Consider the following 12,776-nt stretch of genomic DNA (forward strand, 5'->3'; position numbering starts at 1 on the left):
CTTCGCCATCCGACAAGGTGTACTCTACAAAGAGAACTTCGGGAACAACAACTCGCCGTGGCTGCTGGTAATCCCGACCGACCTTCGAGGGGAGATCTTTCAAGCATGTCACGACGACCCGACGTCCGGACACCTTGGATACAGCCGGACACTGGCCCGTATTCGTGAAAAGTATTACTGGCCCAAGCTCCCCAAGACCGTCCACCTGTACACACGATCATGCCACGAGTGCCAGCGACGCAAGAAACCTCCGACGAGGCCGGCCGGACTCCTGCAGCCTATTTCTCCTCCAACTGCACCCTTCCAGCAGATCGGAATGGATCTACTTGGTCCTTTTCCGCCTTCGACGTCGGGGAACCGCTGGATCATCGTCGCCACAGATTATCTCACGCGGTACGCCGAAACGAAAGCTCTTCCTTCGGGGACTGCTGTGGAAGTTGCCAAGTTTTTCATTGAGTCCATCGTCCTCCGGCACGGCGCTCCAGAAGTTCTGATTACAGATCGCGGATCATCGTTCATGGCACAACTGACCCAAGAAATCTTCCGACTCAGTCACACCAGCCATCGTCGTACAACTGCGTACCACCCGCAGACCAACGGGCTGACGGAGCGACTCAACAAGACAATCGCCGATATGATCTCTATGTACGTCGACGTAGAGCACAAGACGTGGGACGAGGTGCTGCCCTACGTCACGTTCGCCTACAATACGGCGGTTCAAGAGACCACTGGATTCACCCCTTTCCAGTTGGTACATGGTCGGAAGGTAACGACCATGCTGGACGCCATGCTGCCCCATGAGCCATCTGACAACGAGAGCGACGACGCCCAGGCGGTTGCTCAACGCGCCGAAGAAGTTCGCCAGCTCGCCCGACTCCTGATTCAAGACCAGCAACGCGTCGACGCCGGCCGCTACAACCTTCGTCGCAGGGACGTCCACTTCCAGCCCGGAGATAGGGTGTGGGTATGGACGCCCATCCGTCGCCGCGGCCTCAGTGAGAAACTGCTGAAACGGTACTTTGGACCATACAAGGTACTTCGTCGCCTCGGCGAGCTGAACTACGAGGTGATGCCCGACGAAAACGAACATCGTCACGCCGCTCACCACGACCTGAGGTCGTCCACGTCGTGCGCCTGAAGCCGTACTACGCTCGATAGGACTGTGGACCTTTTGTGCTCCAAAAGACTCTTTAGTTTATCGTTCTTTTTTTATTTTGATTTGTTTTACACTGCATCGGGGCGATGCACTTTTAAAGGGGGGAGTAATGCCGCGCGCAAGGCTGAGAAAGCAACGCTCGGTCACGGTCCTCCAGAAAGTTCCCGTTTATTCATGTACCGCACGTAACTTCTATCATTTATCCCTGCTTTTGTTTTCTAGAAAGTGCGTGTTCATTCTCGCCCCGATCACGCGACGCTCGAACCGCTTTCGCCGAATCTTCGAGATAGCGGCGCACTCTAGATAAGAGGCCGCCCGCGACCTTGTCGAGTCAGTCTCGCCCTAGCGCTCGATTCTGCTGACACGCCGACTTCGACGCCCGCGACGCTCTGCTTTCTTCTGTTTCCTTCTTTATTTTCGGCACAAGTTCGCCACATTAAACGTTTATTTCTCCCTGTTTATTTCCTGTTTTCTTTTGGTCACCAACCGTGACAATATCGTGAAGTTTCCTACAACCACTGCCAGTATTCAGAAAAAGGAATATTTGGATTGCTCGCCATTTTAATCAATAGTCCAACCACGTTATAACGAAGTAGCATCGGGCGCGCAAATTCGTTCGTTATATCCAATATTCGTTATAAAAGTACTCAGAAAAATTTGTACAAACACAACGGCAATTGGGCCCGTGCAAAAAGTGCTCGAACATGCATAATGCTAAGATATAAAAACGGACTGTAGGGGAATTCGAATCCCGTAATAAACATATAAATCCTTACCTGTCACCTAGGGTAGGATTAAAAAAGTTGAACCGGCACAATATGAATTGCATTTACAACCGAGGAACCATGTTGCCAGAGTCCGCAATTGAATTTATTTGAAGAAAGACGTTATCTTCGATTGGTGGACTTTCACGGCATTGAGTAGTATGAACTTCTCGACAGTGTCCATGCAGGCGAGAGCCTTCTCCACTTCAGTGGTTTTTGCCGTGGGGAGCTTCTCCAAGTAGCTTCGCAGCTTTGTCACCATGTCCGCGGCATCCGCAGTACTTGTGCGAGGTTCTTCAATGTCGTCGTCGCTCTCACCTTCGCTGTCAGTGCCGCTATTCTCTCCGGGCAACACAACACGGTCCACGATTTCTTGGTCCGTTAGCTCGGGCGCCACGGCCAAGTTGTCGTCGGCGGAGACGAAGTCTTCGAATGTGATACTATCCGGCAACGTCAACCGATCCCACGGTGTCTCGTCAAGTTGCGCCACTGGGGGCCGGTTGCACCAACGTCGCTTATCTTAACCCAAAGCGGCGCTTTCCTAAGCCGGCTTAGCGCCCTAAACCGAGCTTAGGTAAGCACGGGTTTAAATTCCGGTTGCACCAACGTTAAGCCGGCTTTACAGACGCGCCCCTAGCTAAGCGCTGGATTTGCGTAGGGAATCTAGGGACAAACAGAGCAAACTAGGGAACGCTCAGAGCGACGAATACGATTGGCAGAGAGGAATCACGTGATGTAAAAACAAAAAACAAAAAAAAACAAAAAAAAACTGCCGTAGTAGTCGTCGGCGGCGTCTGCTTTTCGCTGTATTTCTTCGGTGAGTAACAAATTAAAGGTCTCCAAATTCAATCATTTTTTTGTTTAACTTTCAATAACAGAAGTCAAAGCTTCAAATAAACACGAATGCTCTTTACATCTGTGATTGTGTTTAATATCGGTTGATAACAGGATATTTTGACAGTGGTAGTAGTTTTCGTGCTCACATTTTGAGGTGAAGGAGCCATCGGGGGCCCCAAATCTCACCGAACGCGGGAAGGACACTCTACTCGCTACATCGCTGAAGACAAAACATCATGGATATAAGTAGGCAGGTAAGATGACTACTAAAACCAAGTCAAGCCTGAGACCGACGAAGTTCAAAACAGTGACGAACTCGCCACGGCAGCTGCGAAAATGCCCGGAAATCGTCGAATAGAAGTCGTCGAGAGGTCAGGTCACGAGACCTTGCATCGACGGTACTCGTTGCTATCAGCAAGGCGGCAGAACTGCACTGTACCGTCGTTGAACATCCGCTGCAGCCTCAAACGGACTTCAGTTTCACACTGTCGAGTTCAGAAGAAAGAAAAAGAAGAAAAAGAAGAAGAAAAAAAAAAAAAAAAAAAACTCCCACTAGTACATTACATCGTGCCGATAAGAACGGTCGTCTCTTCGCATCACCTGCCCCAGCCTGCCCCGATACAGCAATGAACGAATCTAACATAGTAGTCGTTACGATTTGTCGTCGCCACGAATGAAAGATATAAAGCAAAATATTCCTAAAAAATCGCGATCACCAAAAAGTTACGGAGGACACAACAAGGCGCAACTTTCAACTGAATTTGATTGAAAACGTGTTCCGGTATATAGTCTCAACCATCGTCATAATGACAACAAACGACAAAAGTAAAGGGAAAACACCATCACAGAGCACAACTCGGAAACAACAGTATCTCATTCTCGGGAAACGAATGAAAGATATAAAGCAAAGTATATAAAAAAAAATGCGATCACCAAAAAAGTTAGTTATGGAACGATACAGTTTTCTGAAGCCAAGATTCTACTCGCGAGATAAGGAAAATTCACTGAAGATTGTCTCAAAACTCAGAAAACGAAAGAAATTGAATTTTCGCTGTTTTATTACTTAAAAGCGCCGCAATCTAATGCAAACGGCAGAGGTGTCGACAATCAGCTGATCGCCGAGATCATGTACTGCCACTATTCAACGCGCTGATCAGATTGAAGGATACGCGCTGCAAGTGTAAATAAACAAGGTGGTAAATAACAATACGTTACAGCTATGCGAAAATTAGTAAGTACATACGAATAAGCTCGTTGACAGAAGAACCAACGGGAATACAGACGTGAGCCCCACAGCTCCGTACGTTTCTCGGTTAGGGCTAACACGCCCTGAAAGTGGAGAGCCAACTTGAAAACAGGGGTCGATCAACACTTCACGCGACAATATTTTGCATCCTTGTCACAATCGAGTCATTTTGTCGACACTTTCACGCTGATGTAGCCTAAAACACTTTGCACAACCAATTTCGTTCACCGCGTCGACCGTGACGAACCAGCCGCCATGTTTTTAATCCAGGATTAAGAAACAACCAGAAGCAAAGCGCCCAATGTTGGGCGCTTAAGTTAAGCGTAGTTTAGTGCTAGGTTTAGCGATAAGCGAGTTTGGTGCAACCGAACGAAACCGAAACTGAGCTTAAGTTCCCGGCTAAGCTCCGCTTTGCGTTAAGCGACGTTGGTGCAACCGGCCCTGGGTCTTCAGGATGTACTTCGTCGGAGGACAGAACGAAGCCGGCATGTACGAAACAGTTCCTTATCGTTGACCGTCTCACGTCATTCCAAGATCCATACAGCGTTGTCAACGTTGTCTTCATGTTGATGGCTGTGGGTTGGCGCCGGTCCATGTCGAACACAAGCTGCGTCACCAAACGCTTCGATACGAGCACTTCAAAGAACGGATGATGCCCTTATCCAAGGGCTGGAGAACCGACGTTGTGTTGGGTGGCAGAAACATTAGGCGGACTGCCTTCAGTGGGCAAGACACCTTGTGCGCCGAACAATTGTCCAACAGAAGAAGGACCTTCCTATGCTGCTCCTCCATGTCCTCATCGAAAGCCTTCAGCCAGTCCTCGAAGAGCTTCGTCGTCATCCACGCATTTTTGTTTGACCAGTAATCAACCTGCAGATTTCGAACACCCCGTAGGCACCTAGGGCGAGCAGACTTTCCGATGACGGTCAACCGCCTCTTGTCGGAGCCATCCATGTTGACCGCAACGACAGCAGTTACCCGGTCTTTGTGCTTCTTCCCTCCGTGGCAGGTTTCGTTTTTCACAGCCAATGACCGCTCCGGCAACAACTTGTAGAAAACTCCAGTCTCGTCGACGTTGTATACGTTACGTTTTTCGTATTCTTGGAGAAGAGGTCGGAAGTTTTCGAGCCATTTCTCGCAGGAGTCGAAGTTAACAGCGGATCCTTCGCCAGACAGGGTGTGGCAGACGATCTCGTGCCGGTTCTTAAAGCGCTGAAGCCAACCGCTACTTGCCCTGAAGTCATGATGCCCCAAGAGGCACGCTAAACTGACGGCTTTCGTTTGCAGAAGAGCACCAGACACCGGCAAGTTTCGCGCTCTCACGTCCTTGAACCAGGAGAACAAAGCCTCTTCCACATCGGGGTAATGAGAAGGCCTGTCACGCTTTCTGTCGCCTTTCAGAGTGCTGTTGGCGTAGGTCTCTTCAAGCTTCTTCCTCGAACTTAAGAGAGTAGACAATGTGCTGGGTGGGATCTTGAAGTCCTCCGCAACATCCTTCTTCTTGCGGCCGCTGTCAACTGCTCTTAAAATTTTAACTTTCGTCTCGAGAGACAGAGCTTTGCGCTTCAACGTCGCCATTTTCTGCTCCCAGATTGACTGACTGCCGTCGCTGTCGCTTTGGTAGCTTTGGCACTCTAAATTTTAGTGTTTGATGACGCTTATAGGTGGCGCCGCTGGTGCGCCATCTTTTAGAGTTTATGCACCCGCTTCATAGATGGCGCCAGTCACCTCCCAAAGTGCTCGTTCGAACGTTGGCAACGTTCGGTATCTTGAAAATCGGCACTGAATTTAGGTACATTGCCTTTTTACATGGTAATTTATAGATTTTATTTCTTTTTGTTTTGGTATTGCACATATTTCGAGCCGTGCGCGGCCGAAAATAATTTCGCTATAACCGATACCGCGTAGGATTCCGTGGTTTTGGTTTCGTTTTAAAGGTCGAACTTACATTGAAATAAAGCATAACCAACCAAAATTTATATTTACTTCGCTATATCCGATAATTCGGTATATCAGTGTTTGTAATAACGAGGTTGGACTTATTACAAACACTGATATACCGAATTATCGCATATAGCGAAGTAAATATAAATTTTGGTTGGTTATGCTTTATTTCAATGTAAGTCAATGTATACAACATCGACGAGACTGGAGTTTTCTACAAGTTGTTGCCGGAGCGGTCATTGGCTGTGAAAAACGAAACCTGCCACGGAGGGAAGAAGCACAAAGACCGGGTAACTGCTGTCGTTGCGGTCAACATGGATGGCTCCGACAAGAGGCGGTTGACCGTCATCGGAAAGTCTGCTCGCCCTAGGTGCCTACGGGGTGTTCGAAATCTGCAGGTTGATTACTGGTCAAACAAAAATGCGTGGATGACGACGAAGCTCTTCGAGGACTGGCTGAAGGCTTTCGATGAGGACATGGAGGAGCAGCAGGAAGGTCCTTCTGTTGGACAATTGTTCGGCGCACAAGGTGTCTTGCCCACTGAAGGCAGTCCGCCTAATGTTTCTGCCACCCAACACAACGTCGGTTCTCCAGCCCTTGGATAAGGGCATCATCCGTTGTTTGAAGTGCTCGTATCGGAAGCGTTTGGTGACGCAGCTTGTGTTCGACATGGACCGGCGCCAACCCACAGCCATCAACATGAAGACAACGTTGACAATGCTGTATGGATCTTGGAATGACGTGAGACGGTCAACGATAAGGAACTGTTTCGTAGATGCCGGCTTCGTTCTGTCCTCCGACGAAGTACATCCTGAAGACCCAGTGGCGCAACTTGACGAGACACCGTGGGATCGGTTGACGTTGCCGGATAGTATCACATTCGAAGACTTCGTCTCCGCCGACGACAACTTGGCCGTGGCGCCCGAGCTAACGGACCAAGAAATCGTGGACCGTGTTGTGTTGCCCGGAGAGAATAGCGGCACTGACAGCGAAGGTGAGAGCGACGACGACATTGAAGAACCTCGCACAAGTACTGCGGATGCCGCGGACATGGTGACAAAGCTGCGAAGCTACTTGGAGAAGCTCCCCACGGCAAAAACCACTGAAGTGGAGAAGGCTCTCGCCTGCATGGACACTGTCGAGAAGTTCATACTACTCAATGCCGTGAAAGTCCACCAATCGAAGATAACGTCTTTCTTCAAATAAATTCAATTGCGGACTCTGGCAGCATGGTTCCTCGGTTGTAAATTCAATTCATATTGTGCCGGTTCAACTTTTTTAATCCTACTCTAGGTGACAGGTAAGGATTTATATGTTTATTACGGGATTCAAATTCCCCTACAGTCCGTTTTTATTTCTTAGCATTATGCATGTTCGAGCACTTTTTGCACGGGCCCAATTGCCGTTGTGTTTGTACAAATTTTTCTGAGTACTTTTATAACGAATATTGGATATAACGAACGAATTTTCGCGCCCGATGCTACTTCGTTATAACGAGGTTGGACTGTAACGAGGTTGGACTGTAACTTAAAACTTGGAAAATTTCAACGTAACTACCGTACCTGTCAGTGTAGCCATGGGCTTGTTCATTGTTTTTGTTGTTGATAAATAATTATCCTCTGGTTCAATGTTGGCGCTAAGTTTCCAACATTTTGTTGAAATGCAGGAGAATGTAGCAAAGTGAGTCTTACGATGCGGTTTGGGGGGAAAAAAATGTGCCGGTCACGTCACTTACCTGCTCAGTCCGGGAATTCAAACAAAACTTTTAGTTTTTAGAAAAACATTTGAGCGCGTTAAGTGAGTTTCCCACATTGAGTATACCAAAATGATCCGCAGTTAATGAGATTGAAGCATTAACTGAGAATAACGTCGAAGAGTGAATCATAAAGCAAAGAGCATCAACATAATAGGCCACGTCTCTTGTTTCTTGATCTGTGAGTAACCACATAGCTCTTGAAAAGGAGCACTGCTGCAGCGTGAAGCCGCCAGTACAAACGTTTTGCTGAAGCTTCAAGGTGTGGCTCTAATTTTGCTAACTTTATATCGTTGATAGATATCATTTATTTTTATACTTTGTTATAATTGAAGAAATTACCAATCATGTGATCAAAGGGTGAACTCATAGGCTGCTCAACAAATTGAAAAGGTTTCAAACTTCATAAACATTTGAACTATGAAAGACCGTCCTCTGAATGGGCTATATCTATACGAACTTCCCACTGGTTGTATCCACCATCGCAGTTCATCATCCTATACAACCTGCACGAATTCTACACCCGGTTCAAGTCTACCATGGGTAACCCGGATATTTCGATGGTCTACTTCTCCCCGCCAGGCTCCAGGCAATCCCCAGCGGAAGCTTCAGCCGGTGCACCTGGAGGCGACACCCTTGGGGCTGCAGCAAGGACAACGTCAGCAGGGCGCCATTCACTAGGGTCCAGTATGCAGACGTGTTGCGCTGTATCAGCCATTTAAGCAACAGTCCAATACTCGGCAGTCATATACTCAGCAGCCCAATATTCAGCAGCCGAATGCTCAAATGCGGTACTCTGTGCACTCAAATGCTCAGCCGCCGAACTCTCAGGTGCCCAATGCTCAACAGATTAATGCTCAGCCCCCCAATACTTAGCAGCCCAATGCTCAACAGCCTAATGCTCAGCATCCGAATACTCAGTTCTCCGCTGCTTTTCATGCGAAGAGTCGTTCACTCGGCGTACGAACTCCTTTATTACGCCCGGGCAAATTAGCCGCGCGTGTAATGGGGAATGTCCGCAGGGTACATATGCTCGTAGCAAATCACGGCTCTTTGAAACTTCAGCCAATAACGAGGTCAACGGAGACGCTTAAATACAATCAGCGATGAGGGGTCCATATCACATGAGCGAATGAGGTTTTAGCGAAAAGCGCTCATTGGAGCGAATAGACGTTTGGGCGAATAAGTTGGGCGCGTTTTAACCCACCCGCCCCCCTGCGTTGACGCCGCTTCGCGGTGACAGTCCGCGGCAGCTCATTACAAAAATGTAAACCCCCCTGGTCCACTTGTAAACGCCGCTTCACGGCGGCCAACCGTTCGCTAAACTGTCTTTCGATGAAAAGTCGGCATTCGCTAACTTGGTTCCACGAACTGAGTGCCACTTTATAGCTTTTTCTACACTGCTGAAAAGTTGCAAGTCATTTTTTAACCTGAAATGAGGCCGGCTTTCGGTAGTTTGCGCCAATCAGCGCCATGTATTCGTTTACTCTGTTGGCCGCCATTTTACCATTGAAAATTTCCTAAAATCACTTTTAGCTTCTAAATAAAATAACGGTTCGTTTTTAAACTTTGGCGTCTTGTTCGGACCGGTGGCGCTACAAGGGGGGGGGGGGGGGGGGGGGGGGGGAGGACTGAGCACTTTGCGATGCGTAGTTAAGTATTGCGATTAAAAAATATATATATATTTCTTTTGGGGGCCAGGAAGCGTATGTCTCAGTACTCCAACAGGAAACGGGCGCGCTGATATTGCGCAGAAATTCGAATGCGAAGTGAACTTCCATGGCGCATTTTGGTAACCAATTTGGTCCCTGTAATTATGTCAGACGATAATATGGACTGGGACTATTAAACACCAATTTATTTGTCTCTACAAAAATCTGTGCTCATTAGCACACCAAAATCGCGACATTTGACGATGAACACTATGATTGCGTATTGTTCCTGTAAGAAGATTATTAAAAGGAAACAAGCGGTTCTGTATTTAAAGAAAACGGATTTGAATCGTTTTTTTTTTATGGTTCCTGGAACCACAAGTATCGAAACTTTTTTTTTTTTTATTTGATGCGCGGAGCAGTCGTAACAGCGCTTTAATAACCCTCCTATTCGGCATTTCAGTGAGATGCAGTAAACTTTCCGTACGAGATGGAGATAAGCGACAATAATAGCACCCCGGAACTTGCATAAACATATATATATATAAAGAGTTATTCGGTCCCGCGGAACACGTTGCGACAGGACAGACTTTTAGTGACCAGTGTGGTCACGTTTATTCACAACGGCAACAATATACAGAAGAAAAAAAATCTTGCGTAGAAAGGACAAATCTTCAACCCTTTTTGGTCCCGGTGCCAAATCTCCCTTGAAGGTTCTCGCGCTTTTTTTATTTATAGGCGCGTGATGGGGGTCCCCCTTTATCCCTATCCAGTACACACTCAGGACCCGAGGTTACAGAGGTTATGACGTGTACACCCGAGTCCACAGCACTGAACACTAGCGGCCTCATGACCAGACACAGCACATCTTGAGTGCGGACATGAGCAAACTCTGGTGCTTCATGGCAAGGTGCGCTCAAGTGCCCTATACCAAGGCAGAGTACATGCCCAGATCCAGGTGCATTTGGAGTGCGTACGTGAGCAAGCCCCTCCGCCTGATGGCGAGCTGCGTTTACGTAAAACATTTCATGCGCACCAAAAGTACAAAAAAAAAACACACACAAAAAAAAAAAAAATACAGCCGACTGCGTCATGCACGGCTAGTAATACAATACTCCGTCACACGGTACTCCGCGAGAAACGTTAGATCTCGTCGGAACACCCGTAGAAGAGAGCTTGATCGCTTCAAAGAGAAGCTGATTAGAATGAAATTTTTACCCTGCTGCCTTCGGCAAAGTAGAAATCACTCACAAAATGTGTGCAAAAAACATGTACAAAAAAAAAAGTCGAGTTTAGCAGGAGTTTTGATTTAGGATGTGAAAAAATGTGTTGGGTGAGGACTTGTAGGTGGCTAACCACTACTGAGCGCCGGACCCTGGCGTATGGATAAATATTTCTCTCATTCACACTCGGCAAAAAGTGAGATGGGAAGCAATTGAGAGAGAACGTGACATCACACTCGGAGCTCCCGTCACCGCGCCGGCTGCGCCGGCCTGCCCTTCTCCTTTGATTACGAATATAACCGGAGCTTAGTTAATTAGAATTAAAAGCTTTGGCTAGGTTAATGGCGCGAATAAATCAGCCGCGATAGTGCCCGCGTAAAATGGGCCAGGCAAATAAATTGGCCACGAATCGTACGCGGATTTATTCGTGCGATCGATTCTTCGCGACCCATAAAAGTGAAAGCATGCGAATGGTTCATAAGCAATATTTCTTCCAATTAAGAAAGGTACAATGAGCCGATTACAGCCAAACATTTCAGCCTCCCTCACCCACAACCAGCGCGCAAAAAGTGGCGCACGCATGGTGCAGCCGCGAGAGAGTCGCGTTTTGCTGAAGAAAATAGCAGTACCACTCACACTTCATTCAGCGAAACTTCGAATTCTCAATTCTCACTCCCGTGAGTTGTAACGCAACATAAAAAAGACCAGGATACGTACCAGCCCGTGTTGCCGACATGGCCAGAAGACGCAACGCCGCTTGCCTGGGGCTGGGAGCCTCGCTACTCCCCTGGACTCAAAGTCGCCCGACGGACGTGTTTGTCAGGCTTGGCAAGGGGCTCAACCGCGTATGGAGGGACGAAAAAAGTTCTTCTGTGTCCGCTGATCCTCGGAGCTTGTCGTTCTGGCAGACAAAAAAGTCTGTACCAGCCACCTGAGCCCAGCCCGCGCGCGCCCAGTTATACGAGATGACCGCGGAGAGCCCCGAGTTTGACGTCATGACCGATTCCGCCAATTGCAAGATGCGGTGGGTGGCGAATCGCGCTTGCGCCAAACAGAGCCACACAGAGCAAACAAGTGCAACGTTACTGTACTCAGTGTTCATAGTCCTTGTGTCTTTGCTATACCCGGATATACCGATCACGCAGAGAAGAAAACGGGGGATTTCGGCGCAATCACTCTGCGTGATTGGTGGCGTCGGTGATTGCAAACATTTCCGTTTTAAAAACTAGGCAAGCACACTGACGAGCTGGCGTATGCATCGAGCACCTTCGTCATGTGACCTTAAAGCAAAGACAAAACAAGCACGCGCCAACCTTTGAATCCAAACAGCGGAGACACCCTGAAGGGGCCTGAGGGTGGGTCAGCATAATGTTTTTGTTTTTTTTTCTACAAGAACTCGCGCATGGCAGGCGCTTCTCAGCCACGTCTTCGCATACGTTTGTCTGTCAGAGCGGCGAATGTTTGCGAGAAGGCGTGGCGTTCGCCGGTTTGTAGCGTAAATAATACGGGGAGAGAAATTCTGGGTTTCTGTCTGAGCGAGTTTTAGGATAGCCTTCGCGAAAGCTGTGCGTACCCAAATATATGATTCGCATGCGCCGAGTCCAACTGCGTTTTGGAGTGGGGCATGCCGACAACTCCCTTCGTCTTGTGACCTCAAAGTAAAGACAAAACAAACATGCGCCAACGTTTGAGTCCGAACTGCGTTGACGCATAAAAGGGCCCGAGCGTAGGTCAGCATAGTATTTTTTTTTTTTTTCCTACGAGAATTTGTACAAAGGTGTTGCGAACGCAACACTCTTCCGTGTATGCTATTCTAAACCTTGCTATTTACACCTCAGAAATTGCGCAACAAGCAACGTCGTTGCCACAAGCTCTGTTCTGGTACTGTCTATTCGTTTATGGTTTTTGTCACTCCTGCCCCCACTCAAAATAAAATCTAGAGGGTCTATAATTGTTAAAATCTACGGCTCTGCGAATGACGAGTTTGAAAAGATGCTTAGACAGAAAAATAAAGTCGGCGCTGTGACGCTGAGAGCGAAGTTGTGTCGACCTCAGCGTCACAGCGCAAACTCTCAGCATACTTTCAGCCTCATCCACTGTCCTAGTAGGCTACATCTCGAATCGGGTTCCCGATGGTGGCACCACCGGCGGCCATTGCTAGACACCGGGCAATAGATGCGAGTCTATATGAGGAATGAATT

This window comes from Ixodes scapularis, unplaced genomic scaffold (assembly GCF_016920785.2).
Source record: "Ixodes scapularis isolate PalLabHiFi unplaced genomic scaffold, ASM1692078v2 PGA_scaffold1__304_contigs__length_218370807, whole genome shotgun sequence".
Classification (NCBI taxonomy): Eukaryota; Metazoa; Arthropoda; class Arachnida; order Ixodida; family Ixodidae; genus Ixodes; species Ixodes scapularis.